This window comes from Podarcis bocagei (assembly GCF_964188305.1).
Source record: "Podarcis bocagei genome assembly, chromosome: 7".
Lineage (NCBI taxonomy): Eukaryota > Metazoa > Chordata > Lepidosauria > Squamata > Lacertidae > Podarcis > Podarcis bocagei.
The window spans coordinates 92,265,266-92,283,083 of NC_138132.1; the positions used below are offsets into that span (position 1 = coordinate 92,265,266).

Here is a 17,818-nt window from a genome sequence, read left to right on the forward strand (position 1 = left end):
TGGTCTCTCTCTTCTCCCCACTTCTCTATTTCTCTTAAACAGCTGCAACCTCCAGTCCACATGACAACTTAAAGATGCATGCCTTTGCACTTTCCTGAGTGTGCAAAGAGGTGCCTCTTGGAAGAGAATTGCTCTTCCATGGGCTCAGGCGGTGAGAGTATTGCCACCAACAGCTGTTCAAGGTCACAGAGAGTTGGTATTGCTGGTCCTGGTAGCTGCTATGGATCAGGATTGCAAGTCAGAATTGGGTCTTTGTCTAGCGGCTTTTTGTTGCTCTCCAGGACAGAATAAGTGTTTGTCATCTGTGCCGGCTCAAGAGATGTAGGGTGTGAAGTCAAACTAACTTTTACTCAGGTTAGCCCCACTGAAATTATTGGGCCTAAGTTAGCCATGTCCTTTAATTTCAATGGGTCTACTCTGAGTAGGACTGATGTTGGATACAATCCAGCTGATATTTCTTCACCTTCCTCTCAATAAGTTAGGGCACAATTAGGGATGGACAAATTGATTTGTTTCCCCCACTTTTTCTAATTTTAACTGTGGTTTGCCACATTTCTGTATCAGATTGTGAATCTCTGCCTGCAAAGAGGCCTCCCCAAAATTTACCATCATTTTGGTACGCATTCCTCCTAATATGAGCATTTGCTGCAGGAAGTTTTCCCCAGTAGAGTGCATTTGGGTAATTTATCTTCACTCATACATTTATAAGGCACACGTTCCCTGCAGCTGTGAATTGAACCAAATTTCTCTCCCATCCTCAGGCACAATCCTCTGGGGAGTTCTCCTGCGCAACCCCCATTGAAAGGAAGGGGAGCTGTGCAAGAGACAATCCTCCGGGGAGTTCTCCTGCATGCGTCTCCTTGACATGAAGGGAGCTGAGCTGTGCCCCGTGTGGCTGGTGCATTCGCCGAACCCGAGATGGCGCCTTGTCTGCTGTCTGCCGCGCTGCGTTGAACAACGCGCAGACCCGCTGCTCCCTGAAATGGCTGCTGCCGGGCTTGCCATCTTGCTGAAAGCCAGCGGGGACAGAAGAGCTCCCCGTTGCCCCGCTGTGTCCTTCAGCCGACGCCGCATCGAGCATGCTCGGCACACGCGCAGCACTCGTCCTCCGTGCGCTGCGCAGAGGCAACCTGCTCCTTGCCAGCCCCTTCCCAGCCTGTGTCCTCAGATGCCCTCGGCTGCACTTCCATCTGTTCCAAGCCTTCCCCATGAATGAATGCGCCAAAAGGAGCGCGCGGGTGGGGGCGGGGAGAGAGAAGATTCATGGACCTGATCAATACAGGTCTGAATGCCGGGGTCGTCACGGGGTTTCAGATACTCACCTGCCGCCGCCAGGAATTCTAGCAAGCGAAATCTGCTCTGCATTTGAGAGGCTGTCCGATGCGACCCTGGATGGCCAAAAAGCTGCCCCCCCCCCGCATTCCTCCAGCAGGCCGTAACCGCCTTTTGTATGTTGATAATCTTTAAGTTTATCCTCCACAAAATGCAGAGCGCTTCACCGACACTGCTATAGCGGATAGAATAAATCCGAAAAGCAGCGGGCAAAATTTGGTCAGTGGACAAGCATATCAACGGGGGGGGGGGGGGTTGGGGGAGAAGGGGGAGGAAGACAATAAGCTCTGATTCTGCTCGCCTGGCAGAGCCTAGGGGTCTTTTCAAAAGGACAGCACCAAGTGGCGGTTGTCGTGCGCGAGCCTTCCTGTTCCTTTGTGCATGACATGTGGAAACAAAGGGGGTCTTGCAGCGCAACCAGGTGGTTTTGTAACTTTGACGAATGGCCGAGCATCTCCAGTAAGACCCCTCCCCACCCTCTCTGGTTCCGAATCTAGGGAGCTTTGGGGATGACATCCAATGCAGCAGAATTCCACAAGGGCGGCTCACCCCCTCCCCCAATTCTGCAGACAAATCTTGTCTATGCAAATCCAGGCAAATATGTGCAGGCTGGCAGGGAAGAGCTTTGTCTTTAGCAGGGTTCACACTCTCAGACGATGCACATTTAAGATGGGGCGAAACTACCCGGGACAAAGACGCTGTTTGGCAAAAACAAACAAAGAAACATTTGCATCCATCCACCCACAGGCGGGGAGCTTCAATGGTGCCCCTCTGGGGGCTTCACCCAGGGCAAAAAACCTGGCTACCTCCCCCAGCTACAGCTTTGGTTTAAGGGACCCCCCCACAAAGACTTCTGGGAACTTTACACTTCACAGAGCTACAATCCCCAGCCCCTGAAGAAATCAGAGCTCCCATGATTCTTTAGATGGGGGGAAATGTGCCTTAAATACATGGGGTATGCACAATTCTATGGAAGCAATGGGGCAGAGCCTGGCCTAATGTGCAGGTGACAGGTTTCTGGACATACCTGATGGTTGTGATATCTTCAGACCCTTCTCTGGGGATAGGCAGATCTTCAGAACTGGAACTTTGCACAGTTTTATTTCATTTTATAGCAATTACACACACACACACCCCACACCTTTTGCCCCAGAAAAGGCCCCAATACCATTTGCAATACAGAACATTAAAACACAATAAAATGCAGTAATAACAAAAGAAAAACAATAACATGAAATAGGAAATAGAAACATCAGATAAAACAGCAGGGGAAAGGCCAAACCAAATTAGACAGCGGATAAAAGGCACTTAAAAGCTCTCAAGTTCTGCTAAAAGCCACTAAAAGCATAGGCCTCATGTAATGCATTGCAATACGCAGTACACTGGGATTGGGGGCGGGGTATGTGTATGCACACACAATGCACTGAAGTGTCCTTGGCATTGAACATCAGGGAACAGCAACAAATTCTGCAGCCTGAATCAGTCCTGAAAGCAGGAACTGCCCACTTGTCACATAAACCTTGTGGTTGGCTGGGAGGCAAAATATACATTTTCTGCCCTAGGAAATATTCAAAATGAATATTTCTACATTCGGCACTATCACATGGTGGATATTTTCCTGGACTTTAGTGCTCAGGCTACAGGTAGGAGAGGCTGCAAGGTTCATCCCTCTCTCTGTCTCTCAGAAAATCCCTGACTCCTTGCCCATAGAAAACTAGCAGTACAGGGAGAAAACTTCAGCCAAGAGTTCTCCCTGACATCACCCCCACTGCCACCATGTCCAGGGAGTGTAATTCATGGGGAGATCATTCAAACAATGCTCTCATTCTCAACTGCAGCCTGCAGTAGTCAAGCCCCAGGAAAAACTTTACTGCCGGAACCTGGGAGTTGCATCAAGTGACCCTCCTCAAGTGACCCTTCTGAGAAATCTTGCATGTGACTGCAGATAAATGGTCTTCGTAGGAGACTTTTGGCAATCTTCTTGTGTGAGTTTTCAGTATTTCTCAGTGCACTGCTGAGTTGGACTGCCAGGCAGCAGTTCCTTGCAAGCCTCATGCAAGCAAGAGTACAAGTTGGAAGAGGAGGGGTACAGGAGGAGGCTAGGCAGGAATTCCTCCCCCCAAACAGGAATTCAAATGATGCTGAAGCTCTGGGTCAAGGATTCCAAACTGATAATCTGGTGGAAATCCAGAGTGGTGTACTAGTTAGAGGGTTGGAATAGGAGCAGGGAGAGCTGAGGTCCTCATTCAGCCATGCTAAGCTCCTTGAGCCAGGCATTTTCTTTTAGCCTGCCCCACCTTACAGGGTGGTTGAGAGGACCCCTTGGGGTAGCAGGAGAACCGTGTGTGCTCCCTTCCGCTCCCTTCCGCTTCATTTGGAGGAAACAAGACTGCTGGATTGCTGACAGCCTGTTACTAGCACACCAGAATCTCTTCTGAGCTCTCTTCTTTTGCTTGCTCTCCTCCTCCTTCCTAGAATCCCACCCACCTCAGCCCACCCACCCCACCTGTATCCTGCCAACGTGCCCCAGGTGCCAGGTTCCAGCTCATTCTGGGGGATTTGAGCCTGTTGGCAGGAAGTAAGTTTTGGAAGCCTTTTGAGACAGCCTGTTGATTTCTGAGCTTGGGAACAAACAGTACAAATACTGTGCCCAGTTGAGTCATATTTGGAGAAAGGCTGCCACCTGGTGGTCAACTCACACGGCTAATGGGAATCAAACTCATGACATGTAGCAGGAGTTTTTATTGTGGACGATAACTGAACAAGGATTGGGCAGGCAAGGGGCAACCACAGCATGGCTTGGCCTGGCGCTCCTCTCTGTGGGCATCGGATGGATTTGTCTGCCAAGAGTCACATTGGCCAGCTGGGCTCCCCACTGCATGGTCAAGCAGGCTGCACAGTGTGCCCCCCCTTGACTCTGGTGGGGGGAGCGCTCTAGTGGCGGCTTACCCGCCCTGGGTGCTCGCCACCCACACTATGCTGCTAAAGGAACCTTGGCCCTTAGGGGTTGCCTCCTATGCCTTCACCGTGCCGAGAAAACCTCTCAATCCCTATTTTATTTTATTCTTTGGTAGATTTACAAAAATAAAAGCACACACTAATAAATAAATTTCAGAAAGGGGCAAGATGCACAAAGTGGACACACAAAGCATTCTTTTACAAAATGTCCTCTGCCTGCACCTCAGAGCCAGCCCATTATCTGAGGCAGCAGCAGCCTCTCCTTCTCCTCGCCGGTTCTCCAGCAGCTGCTAGGAGCTGCCCAAGGGAGGAGGCCAGCGGTGGCAGTCCTGGAGAGGCCACAGAGAGACCACGGGGTGCTCCCTCACAGCCACCACCCCTGCTGCTGCTGCTGCCCAGGACAAGCACCAACTCATCTTCCTCCCTGAGCTTGGTGGCAGCGGGACTGACAGGGAAAATAGGGACATCCCAGGATCAAATCAAAAGCCAGGATGGCTTTCATAATTCTGAGAATCTCCCAGGAAAAAAAGGACACTTGGAGGGTATGCAGTCGTGCTGGCTGGGGCTGCTGGGAGTTGTAAGCCAAAACATCTGGAGGGCACCTGGTTGGCAAAGGCTGGGTCAAAGCCTCTGACTAAAAGACAAGAGAGCAGCTGTTTCCCCCACCCCACATGCCTTCCCCACACTCCTTGGAGTTAACCTCCCATGTTCCCTTATATGCTTACAGCCCACTGACTTGTTTTATGGCCTTCAGAATATCAAAGTGGAAAATGACACCCCAAGTGAGCTGACTCAACAGGTGTTGGGGGGTGACCGTGGAGCAAATGTCTCTCCCCCTGCCTTCCACAGAATCCAGAACTTCACTTCCGCTTCGCTTGGGCTTGGTGGCCTTTCAGCTGCTCTCGTCCCCGCCCTGACCTTTGATGCCGCTGGGCTTTGCCGCAGATACTGGCTCCTCTCCCAAAGGGGCAGGTGCGGCAGAGTCCTCTGAATGCAACCTATTGTGAAGGCCTCTGGCCCGACAGCTAGCTCTGGCAGGATGCACAAATGGAATGAGCCGCAAGTTATGCAGGCGGGTTCCACAAGGCTGGCTAATGTCAGCTGGGAGAAGAGCTTCGGACAGATGGAAGCTCCCCATGGCGGTTCAGTATTGTTATTTCCTAGTGAATTCTCTTCAGCTCTCATGCAGGGGCAGAAACTGACTTGGAATTACTAGGCTGCAAATCCTGTGCCCATTTACCAGGAAGTAAGCTGCATTGTAAGCTGCACTGAAATCAATCTGTCCATAATTTATTTACTTAAGACATTAATATATTAAGTCATTCACATTTCTAAGCGGTGTACAAAAATACAGACCACAGAAAACAAAACAATAAAATAAAAGGTTTGTCATAAAACTGAACACTATCTTAAAATGCCCGCTGGAACAAGAAAGGCTCAGTCTTGCACCCCCAGCAAGAAGGGGGTCTGTCTGATCTCAATTGGGAGAGACTTCCACCTGCTTCAGCTCACCACACGGAATGCACAAATTCTGGGAGTTGTGAGCCGCACTCTTCACTTTGAGGGACCGCCAAAAGAGACTCTTCACAATATCTCAGTGATCGGGATAAGAAATAAGGTGGTCCTCAAGATATCCTGGACCCAAATTGTGAAGGGTCTTGTAAATTAACACAAGAACCTTGAACCTGGCCCTGTAGCAATGGGACCTGCTTCAGAGCAGAAGTGCTTAGGACTGCTCTGTTAGGACTTTGCACCTGTAGAGTCTCATGCTGTTGAGAATCTTTGCCTGGAAAATGTTAGCAATGGTGTGAAATAAGAGCTGACACAAATATTTGCAGGTGTGTGAAACTTGCTGAAATTTCTAGTTTTGGTGCTCATTTCAAACTCAGCATTTTACTTCATGTTTTTTGAATGTGAAAATTATCCTCAGATTAAAGTGCTTTATACTTGTTAGCATTGTTCTGGCAAGCATGAAATATAAAATGCCATAAGCTGTCAGCGGCCAAGTATGGAATACTAAAGCATGACATCTATCAATTCATACCCGGCATGGTATATTGGCCAGAGTGTCCGACAGAGGCCAGGCAAACCCAGGTTCAAAACAGCACTCAGTCAGGATGCGTCCATCTCTATCTCTCAGCCAAGGGTAGTTCTGAGCATGTATGCTACCAAGAGCCAGTGGCAATGGGGGGGTGGAGAGCAGGCGGGGGCAGGGCTGGTGTGTGTCCTGGGGGCGTGGTCCCCAGCACAGGCAGGGGGGCAGCCACGATGGCACCCCACCAGGATCGCACTGCCAGGGGCGGTGCGCTCCCCCCCCCACTCCTCTTCCTCTGCCACTGCCAAGAGCTCCTGGGAGGAAGAACAGGATGAAAGCATAATTTTAAAAAGACCAAGCTTGGATGGTCTCATGCCCATCAGTTTGGAATCAGATGGGGCCATGTGCTTAAAACACACCATAAAACAAAGGCTGACACTGTGAGGGCCATGGCATACTTGAACTCTGGCTCTGGGAGTGACTGTGCTGGGGGGATGGAGATGGAGGCGGGAGGGCAGGGAGACAACTAGAGCGCGGAGCTGAAAGCCACCACTTCCCCTTTTCTAAAAAAGATGCGTTAGGAAGTTGGCAGATTAACGCAATGCTATATGCAATCTGTATACAACTACTCCACTTGGGTCAGGAACAGATTGTGATGGATACAGCAGTGGGATTAGGTCATTTCACTTGTCTCCGACCACACCCTCCCTCATATTCTACTTATCATGGTAGGGAGGAGACATGACTGCATCCACTGCATATCTGCACGCATACATTAATTGATTTAAATATATGCAGGTAGAAAAATTCTATTTATTAGCCATGAGACTAGGCATTAAAGAGCCCAGAATCAGTTGGGAGACCAACACCTGTACCCCAGACCACCTACCAACTTGAATACCACGTCAGCTAAAATGAAAAACAAGGCAGTCCACCTTCAAACCAGTGCAAATGAGAACTTTATTTTTTGTTAACTTGCTCAATGTACTCATGGAAATCAGGACAAATGCTTGTCGCCTAACTGCTGCCTAAACAAAACAAAGGCTAAGTAAAGACAGGATATAATCTAACACCCACATCATCTCTGTGCAAGGAAATGAGAGGAACACTGAATAAGACGGCCATGGGAGAAGTCTTTGTTAATGTTGGTGGCATTTGTATCTTATTTGTAATGCAAATGGACAATCTTGAAAATATGTGACTTCCTTTCCCTCTAGTGGCTGATCTAAGTAGTTGTATAATTATTGTTATTTGCAAAATAGTGTCATGAACAGTACAGGTGGTGACCATTTTGTGTGGGGGTTTTGTTCCTGGCCCCCACGTGTGTTGGTGGAGCATGCATAAGCCCAGCCTCTTATGCCCCACCCCTGTTCTGCCCTCTTTTGGTTCCAAAAGGACCCACGTGTTGGCTGTCACGCGTCAACTGAACGCACACAAAATAGTCACTCCCTGTACTCAGTGTTTTATTCCATTTCCCAAGAAACTCAAGACAGAATAGGAAGTTTTCCCCTGCCCATTTTATCCTCCCAACAACGCTTTGAGAAAGGCTAGAGAGATTGTCTCCCTGGCCCAAGGTCACCCAGGACTGGTTGGGTCTTCGCTGAGTGGGGAATTGCAATCCAGCTCTTGCTTATACTTGGCTCATACTCTTACAAAGCCTTTGCCAACCAGATGCCCTCCATGCTGGCAGGCTGGGGTTGAGGGACTGCCAGTACTGCAGACTGAAATGCTTGAGTGGGCATATATAGGGTAAGGCCATTGTGCAAGGAAACCATAGCTGTCAACTTACAGATTTGAAAATATGGGACCAGCAGCCAAAATAAGGGACCTGCAGCCTCACTTGTTCCAGGCACTCCAGTCTTCCTGTCCTCCTGCAGTCTGGTCAAACTCATGCTGGTAGCTTCGAGAACACTGTCCAGCCAACTTTGTAACCAGAGGTTCAACTGAATAGAATCTGAATCACATGCACCACAAGGCCTATGCAGCCTCAACTTAAGATGGCTCCCCGGCCTGGCTTTGCACTGCAAAGTTTGCAGCAGCACGTGCAACAAAATGGCGTCCAGCATTCAAAAACCAACTCAGCTTGCATTAACTAGCCACACACAAGGCATGCAAGCTCCACCCCCCAGTCGTTCTTAGACTTCTTATTGGGTGAGCAACACAGCCAAGCAACACAGTTGGAGCCTCCCTCCTCCCTGGCTGGCAGGGAGGGAGGGAGGGAGAGGAGCTGCTTCCTTTGAAAATTAAGGGACATCATTTAAGGGACATCCATCAATAAGGGACAGCAGCGGGACATGGCGCTGGAATAAGGGGACTGTCCCTTCAAATAAGGGACACTTGACAGCTATGGAGGAAACTGGTCGCAAGCTCATCTGCAAGTCACCAGCTGTTCCTTTTAGCTAAAGATGTTGGGAGTTGATTGATCCTGGGGCTTTCTGCAAGCAAAGCATTTGTTCTGTTACTTCCTCCCCATACAATGCATATCAGTGTTTAGAAATAAATTGTCCAGTAGCACCTTCAAAAAGGAATTAGCTCAAGTACAACATGGCTAAAGAAGGAACTCATCCCAGTTCATATCTGTTCCCTTAATGAGCTGGTTCAGTGCACATTCAGCTCACAGTTAAGTTCAAGGTCATTCAAATGATGCTTGGCAATAGAAAATAGAAAATAGCATTCAGAATGTTACAAGCTCCTCTACTGAGTGGAATGTGAATTGTTTAGTTTATCCCCCCCCCCAAAAAAAACCATGTTCCATAAGTTTAAAGGCCCAAAGAGTTTAAAGAGAGGGGGAAACCCCACATGTGAGATAACTGAAGATCAATTAGAAATAATTTAAAGTTCTACCCCCAAAATGAACTTAATTCATGTTCAGTTCAGCAAGCAACTATGGAAACTACTATCAGGTGTAGTTAAGTATTTTTGAACTTATCCAGTGAACTTTGTTAAACCGAACTAGTTCATTCCACGTGTTGTATGAGGTAGATCCATGCACAGGGGCCCAACACTAAAAATATTACTTTTTGATTACCAAGATAGGTAATCAGGGCTGACCAAGTGTTGGGGATTTTCAAATGGCATTCATCTCAGTGAAGACTATGCAGGAAAACTTCCTCCTCACAAGCTAACACCTTTAGGATATATATAAAAAATAAATAATAATAATAGTTGTCCAGTAGCACCTTAGAGACCAACTAAGTTTGTTCTTGGTATGAGCTTCCGTGTTCTCATATCAAGAACAAACTTAGTTAGTCTCTAAGGTGCTACTGGACAATTTTTTATTTTTTATTTTTTTAATTATATCTATTTCTACTGCATCAGACCAACACGGCTATCTACCTGAATCTAGAACCATTATTTATTTAATGGCAATTATTTATCCATTTTTAAATATCTATATCTCATCCTTCCACTTAAAGAAAAGTATTCAATGTGACTTGTGACATACCTTTTGATAGCACAACCATGATTAATAAAATTTATCAATATATGCAATCTCACTTTAAATTTCTGAAGTGTTGATTTGCCCTCTAGTGGACAGATGTACAACAGCACCTTATTTCAAAGGAGGAGGGAATTCTTAGGAAAATTTGTGACAGCTCAGAAGGGACAGAATGACTTTTATAGAATTTAGACTATATTAAAATTAACATAGAGGGACGCAGGTTACGCTGTGGTCTAAATCACAGAGCCTAGGGCTTGCTGATCAGAAGGTCGGTGGTTTGAATCCCCGTGACGGGGTGAGCTCCCGTTGCTCGGTCCCTGCTCCTGCCAACCTAGCAGTAAGCACGTCAAAGTGCAAGTAGATAAATAGGTACTGCTCCGGCGGGAAGGTAAACGGCGTTTCCGTGCGCTGCTCTGGTTCGCCAGAAGCGGCTTAGTCATGCTGGCCACATGACCCGGAAGCTGTACGCCGGCTCCCTCCGCCAATAAAGCGAGATGAGCGCCGCAACCCCAGAGTCGTCTGCGACTGGACTTAATGGTCAGGGGTCCCTTTACCTTAAAATTAACATAATAGCATTCAACAGAGAGAAATTTAAATTTATACATTTAGGCAAAAATCAGATGCATAGTTATAGGGTGGTGGAGACTTAGCTTAGCAGCAGAACATGTGAAAAAGATCTCAGAATTATAGGAAATCTCAAGCTGAATACGAGTCAGCCATGAGATGCAAATGCAAAACAAGCCTAATGTGATTTTGTCTGCATTAAGAGAACCATAATTTTGAAGTCGTGGAAAATAATTCCACTTTATTCTGTCTGTTCATACTTTAGACGGGGACCTGCTTTAGGCACCATATTTTAAAAAGAATATAAAGGAACAGGTTCAAAGAGGGGCAATGAAAATGATCAGATATGTGAAAAACAAGTTCTATGATAAATGGATGGGGGAGCTAGGTATATTCAGCGTGGCATAAAGAATAATCAGAAGGTGGTGCTCTTCAGAATTGTCATATAGAAGATTGGCATAGCTAAAAGATAAAACATGTTCCATCAGTGGGTATTAATGACATTTGGTGTCTAGTGGCTAATTATAATGCAGCATTCCCTGTTGATTGTCTCATCACTGCTGTTTTAAAAAGCCACTGTGGTTTGTTTGTTTTTTGCATACCTTCTTGGTCTAATTTAATTATCACTATCCATACTGTTCGCATTTCATTCCCACAGCAACCAACTTGATGTGGAAAATGTTTCTTGATGGGAGAAAGTTTCAAAAGCTTTGCTGCAAGAATGTAACATAAGAAAAGTCTGCTGAATCAGTACAATGGCTCATCTCTGTTCACACAACCAGATGTCCTTATTTGAAACCAAGCAAAACCCAAGTACAACACTATCCCTAAATGTGAAATGTAGATGTTTTGCCCCAGTGTGCATCAATTTACACTTGCTTACTTTGAATTGCATCTGCCTAATTCTGGAGAGATCCTTTTGGAGCTTTTTGTTTTTACCACCCTGATTGTTTATTGGAGCTTATTTTGATTATTGTTGGGATAAGGTGCAGAGGCCGGAACCTTATGGTTCGAGTACTTCATACTCCTTCCTCTCAGCTTGTCATCTCTAGGCTGCAATGCCCTTTCTCCAATGTCGTCTCCACGAAACGTAGCAAGTATGTTATCAGCATACTCATCCACCGTCACTAGCCTTGGATCTGATGGGGTTAGATCAAGAATGGAAAAAGGCTCCTCAATATCCATTTCCTTCTGTCTCTTTCTCCTCTGGGGCTGGGTAGAAGACACCAAAAAGAGCAAAGGTAGGAAAAGATAGAAGAGAAGGAAGAAAAAATCATGAAAGAATGAAAGAAGTAAAAAGGACTTCCAATTCTCAGTCTGTCAGTTGCATATGGGGCATTGTGTCCATGGATGGGTCACTACTCTGCACTCACCTCCTGCTAATCAGGAGTTACATCCAAATTAGTGACATGCAGCAACAAAGGTGCTTGGTTGGCTTCCTAATTTAGTTCAGAAGCGTGTTTCATCTATCATAACTTGGGACAGCCTCACTATTAATGACTGCAGAAGTGCAAATACATCATATTAATGCAACAGCAACATAGCCATCCTATGCTTCCAAGGAAGACCAACACTTCAGCAAAGTGGTCTGGTAAGACACCTTTTGCTGGATATATCTTTATTCAGAAGTTAACCCTGCAGAACTCTGCACTCCCTAGGCATGGCTGCCGGGAATAGGGAGTTTCTGTGCATAGTGCTTTCCAGAGTGTCCAAAGCACTTCCCTTGCATTACTTCACTTGTATACTATCCCACCTTAAAATTGTTGCCTTTTTATTGAAGCAAACCACCTCAAGTGAGTTTCCCCCTCCATAATGGCAGCCTGTAAATATTTTAAATAAATTAATAAGTTGAGGTGCTGCTCTTCTGTTTTTAGGAAGCTTTGCAAATATTTCCTTTTATAATTGAGAATTTGTTATAGAGTTGTTTTTGACAGAGCTGGACACAGAACAGGAGGTTGTAGCTTAGTTGGTTTGGTTTAATGAATTAGTTTGAATGAATTATTTACCCTTTTTAGTTTTATTTTTCCTTTTTAGTTTTATTTTTGTTGGTGTGATAAGTTGCCATGATGTATATATGGAAAGTTGGCATATAAACAATTTAACTGTATAAATAATAATGGGGGGGGGGATATTCCCACCCTGTGCATGTCAGGCAGAGGCTGAGAGTTTTATGTCACCTCTTATGTGAGGTGAAATTCAGGGTCTCCCAATTCCCAGCTCTGCCCCTCATCTGGCAGGGTGATATAGTGGGCAGAGCATCACACTAAAACCTGGGAGACCAGAGTTCAAATCTCCACCTAGCCATTAGGACTGTACATAAAAAACTTTTTTTCAAAATGTCTGCTCCAAAGGTCTTATCTTACTGCAATAGGGATTATATAGCTATATCTAAAATTTCATGCATATCAGTTAATATCTCGACCCTCCTCCACTGAATTGAAATTTCAGCCTTCATGACACAGGAAAACGGCCAAGTAAACAGCTATTTTCATCACTTTATGACCAATTCAGCTTTATTTTGCAGGAATTGCATTTTTTAAAAGAACAATAGAAGATGCGGAATACAAATTGATACACCAGCACTTTTTTTTTTAAAAAAACCCCTTTTAATGATGATAGTATTGACGTTTAAATCCAAATGTGACTCATACGATCCTATAACATTATTATTTCTACATTTAAGCAACTGGATACGTGAATATTGAATACCAATTTTTATTATGACATAACTTAATACTAATAATGACATGTAAAGTTACATTTACATTACTTCAAGAACAAATTAAAAAATAAAGCTGTGAATGTGAACTATTTTTGGACAAAATCCTTCGATTCCTGTTTCGGGTATTTGGCCCAATTCTCCATTGATGTCTTTATAGTTGCATCACATCACTTCATACCAACTACATTCTGGCTTGCTTTTGTCACCTCCTTGACAGCTCTCTCCACCATTTATGTGTGACACTTAAATTTAGGTCTTAATTAATAAGTCTTAAAAAATAAGTCTGAATTATTTGCAGGACAAATATCTTCCTCTATTGTTACACTCACCAGTATCAACAATATCAACATTATCAGCAGCAACAATTTGAAAGTGAGATTCTCATTGTTGTCATTCCTGTGCAGCCCTGGTTCCCTCTGCTTTCTTACTTAACTCTTTCTGCTGTTGTTTCCTGGTAGCCTTTATCCACTGTACTACTTATGGTCATCTTCCGAACGGATCGCTGATCTTTGAGAAATTCACTCTCTATCTTTGGCACATTCTCATTGTCAACAACTTCGAACAAACAGGAAATTCCTTTCAGAAACACATCTTTCTTATTTTTGAAGAAGTCTGAAAGATCATAGGGATTTGGACACTTTGGATTCTTATACCTTCTGGCAGCTGGTATTCTGATTATGCTTTGACGCTTTTCATACACTTTCAGAACACGGGCCTTAATTGTGTCTTTTCGGACTGTTGGTATGGATGCACGTTTGTAAACACTTTCAACTTTCGACACAACAATCTCTGCAATAATAGAATTGTCTGGTTCCTTTTTTGCAGAGTTTTCAATCATCCATTTTTGTTTCTCATGCAAGAAGCACTTAGCAATATCCAATTCTGTTGGAAGTACGCTCACAGGCAACTCGGCCGGCTGACCAAACGCCAGTTGATCTGTAGATATTCTTGTGGCTATTGATGGTGAAGCTGCCATTATCTAATAGTCTATTGCTCTCACTCCTTAAATGTCTTTCACTTAATACAGACTGTCCTCAGACTCTTCAATCAAAATATTAGAGTTGCACACCTGTGAACAAAATATTAATATTTTGAGATATAATAAGAGAAAAACATATATTGAAAATAGCTGGGATAAAGGAAATCATATTCAGCATCTTGTTCTTAAAAAAATGCAATTCCTACAAAATAAAGCTGAATTGGTCATAAAGTGATGAAAATAGCTGTTTACTTGGCCGTTTTCCTATGTCATGAAGGCTGAAATTTCAATTCAATGGAAGGTCAATATATTAATTGATATGCATGAAATTTTAGATATAGCTATATAATTCCTACTGTAGCAAGACCTTTGCAGCAGACTTTTTTTTAAAAAAAGTTTTTTTTTATGAGCCACCCTACTAGCCATGAACCTTATTGTAATTGGGCCACTCGCTCTCTGCCTAACCTACCTCACAGGGTTGTTGTGGGAATAAACGGGGAGAAGCACACGTGCCCCCCCCTATTATTATTCCTGTAATAAACCGACCAGATACTTTTTCAGCTCACAGGACGCCCCACCAAGCATGTGTATGTATAGAAGGGCAGGATAGATAGCAAGGATGCAATGCGTTGCGCATTTTCCTGGGAGTAAGTCTCTCTCCCTTGACGCTACACCTGCGTAAAGCCGAACCGGGCTGCGCCGAGGCGCTGGGCGCCAAGAGAGCCGTTTCCTCAGAAGGACCTTGGTGGGGCTTCCTTCCACGGAAGAAGGCGCGGCAGGGGGAGCTGCTGCTGCTGCTACATTTCTACTCTGCCCTTCATCCAACCGAGGATCGCAGGGCGGCCGACAAGAGAAGCCTTTGCCAGGGGCTCTGCGTCAGGGGAACCTTTTCGCCTTGTTTGTGCAGTTTGGCCTCCCCCTGATGTCTTCCGTTTTCAGACGAAATAGAAGGCGCGATTGTCTTATGGCGAGACTTAATGAGGTTCGCAGGCTAGAGACCATAGGCGCCGACTCCATGGGGCTTGAGGGGGCCCGAGCCCCCTCAAAAATTTGTTTGGGGGGGCTCAGCCCCCCCAATAATCTCGGGCGGCGGTGGGCGCGTCCGCGGCTTTTATAGGGCGCCCGGCGCGCACCAGCTCGATAACGGGCACCGGCGCGGCGGGGGGCGCCGGGCCGGGGGAGGGGGGCGGCCGGCCTGTCTCCTTGGCAACCCCATTGAGCAGCGCCGGCTTCCCCGGGAGGGCCATCCCCCCGCGCCGCCGATCGCCAACACCGCCGACGCTGTGGCTGCCCGAGCCCGAGCCAAAGCCCGAGCCAAGCCAGAGCCCGAGCCCGAGCCCGAGCCCGCCAGTCAGTCAGGAAGGAAGGAGAAATGGGGAGGGAGACGAGGGAGGAAAATTGCGCGCAGGGTGAAGAAAGGAGAAGGGCGAACGAGACGAGCTTCCAACCCAAAAAAGGGCTGGAAGACTGGGAGGATGCAGGATCGGGAAAGAAAGCGACGCCTTCCCCGCCCTCGACGTCGCCCGCTTGTCATTGGCAGCGCAGCGGGCGCCCAGAGGGGCTGGGCACCGGCGCAGGGCCGCTCCGCAGCCGCGGAGGACAGCTGCGCGGCTAGCAAGGTGTGCCGCGTAGAGCGCGGCCCTTGTGTGGCCCGGTGGCCAGGCAAGCTCGGGCGGGGACCCCCATGCAAATCTAAGACGGGAGAAGAGGGCAGAGCAAAGGGGGTCCCTTCCCCAACCTCCGGCTCTGAGACTTCCCTGCGCCCCAGAAAAGCGAAAGGATTTTCTCTCTTTTTTATATATATAAATATTTTATTAAGTTTTCAAATACAAAGTTAGAAACATACACTGAAGAAAAAAGTAAAAGAACAAGAAAAAGAAAAAAGAAAAAGAAGAAAAGAAAACCAACCATTCAACACATTTTTTATATAACTAACTGGACTTCCTCGCATCTCCCTTACCCTGCATTCTTTATAATAAAGATATCAGCAAATTATTACCTTGTTTCGTACCTTATTTTGTACTTTTCAAATACTATACCTCTAAATTTAACATACTTTTCATCAGTTACTTATATCTTAAATTAAACATAGTATTACCTTAGATTTTGACCTTTTCTTACTTAAAATATAATTTCCTGTTTCCCAAATCTAATTGCTGAAGCTATAGTTTCCGAATCGTGTAAATTTTTAACATTCATACAACTTATATTGTTTTTGTAAATAGTCCTTAAATTTTTTCCAGTCCTCTTCCGTTGTTTCTTCTCCCAAATCTCGGATTCTGCCAGTCATTTCAGCCAGTTCCATGTAGTCCATCAATTGCGTCTGCCACTCTTCCAGTGTGGGCAAATCTTGTGTCTTCCAATATTTTGCGATAAGTATTCTTGCTGCTGTAGTTGCATACATAAAGAAAGTTCTATCCTTCTTTAACACTTTCTGGCCAACAATGCCCAAGAGGAAGGCCTCTGGTTTCTTGGGAAAGGTATACTTAAATACCTTTTTTAACTCATTATAGATCATTTCCCAGAAGGTCTTCACTTTTGGACAAGTCCACCAGAGGTGAAAGAATGTCCCTTCAGCCTCCTTACATTTCCAACATTTATTATCAGACAGGTGATATATTTTTGCAAGCTTGACTGGGGTCATGTACCACCTATAAATCATTTTCATAATATTTTCCTTCAAGGCATTACATGCCGTGAATTTCATTCCGGTGGTCCATAACCTTTCCCAGTCCTCAAACATGATGTTATACCCAATATCCTGAGCCCATTTTATCATGGCTGATTTGACTGTCTCATCCTGAGTGATTTTCTCTTCAACCTGCCCTCCATCCTCTTGCAGAAAACTCTTTGCCTGCCCTGCCCGTATCTCGTTTTTGCTTTTTAATTCCACACACGCACCCTTCGGACTTCGTGGCAATCGGGCGCGCGGGTGCGTTTCCTAAGAGAGTGAGGACCCCCGCCTCCTCCCCACCTGCTCCCTCGCCAGCCAGCCAGCCAGCCGCGCGCCCTAGCCGGAGAGCCCCGGTCGTCCCCGTCGCGCAATCGGCTGGATCTCCCTTCAGCAGGCCGTGCTCACAACTCGGCCCAGGGACCCCCAGCAGCGGGTCTCCGGCTCAGCTGAAGAATCCGGCAACAAGCCCCCTCCTCCCCAATCGCTCCGCCGAAATACGCTCCAAAACCCCCCAGATAGGCCGCCGGCCGCCAAGTCTAGTGGCGCCCTGAGCGAGGGTCTCTCCCCAACACCGCCACCTCGAACTGCGTTCTCCCGGCTACCCGAGCGAACCAGCGGCAGGACCCCGGTATGGGCCCCCCCAATATTTTTTATAAGTCGGCGCCCCTGCTAGAGACCCACCGAGCGCTCGCCTCGAATATGGGGGAAAGAACACCCCCCCCCGGCGCGCGCGTGCGCAGGCCGCCACCTCCATTTTTCTCTCTCCGCGCAAACAAACAAGCAGGGGAGGGGGAGAGAATATGGGCGGGAAACTCTTTCTTCCCAATTGGTTCAAAGTGCTGTTACTCAGTTGATACCGCCTCCTGTACGACCGCTTTTGTCGTTTACTGGTCAAAAGGGTAGTCACTCCACACTCTTCTCTCCTACGCGGAGCGACGCCTTGTCCCGCCCCCTTCGCTCTCTACGTGCCGTGTGCAAAGGAAGAGGGGGGTGGGGGTTGATGATTGTTAAAAAAAAAAAAAACAGCCGTTAAACGGACCGCGGGGCGGAGCTTACGCGAGGAAGTAAGAAGCCGTAATTGGATTGGTCAAGGCGGGAGGTTCAAACTAGCA

General features: G+C 46.5%; 1 long non-coding RNA gene across 2 annotated transcripts in view; it reads right to left on the bottom strand.

Moving 5' to 3' along the window:
* Window positions 1–17,664, bottom strand: part of LOC308590805 — a 126,627-nt gene extending 108,963 nt beyond the window's left edge. For both annotated transcript variants that reach the window (XR_014009904.1, XR_014009905.1), the window contains exons 1-2: window positions 17,388–17,664; window positions 12,983–14,122 (exon numbers count right to left, since the gene is read on the bottom strand). This is a non-coding gene — a long non-coding RNA (uncharacterized lncRNA). The remainder of the gene's footprint in view (window positions 1–12,982; window positions 14,123–17,387) is intronic.
* Between the last annotated feature and the right edge of the window lie 154 nt (window positions 17,665–17,818).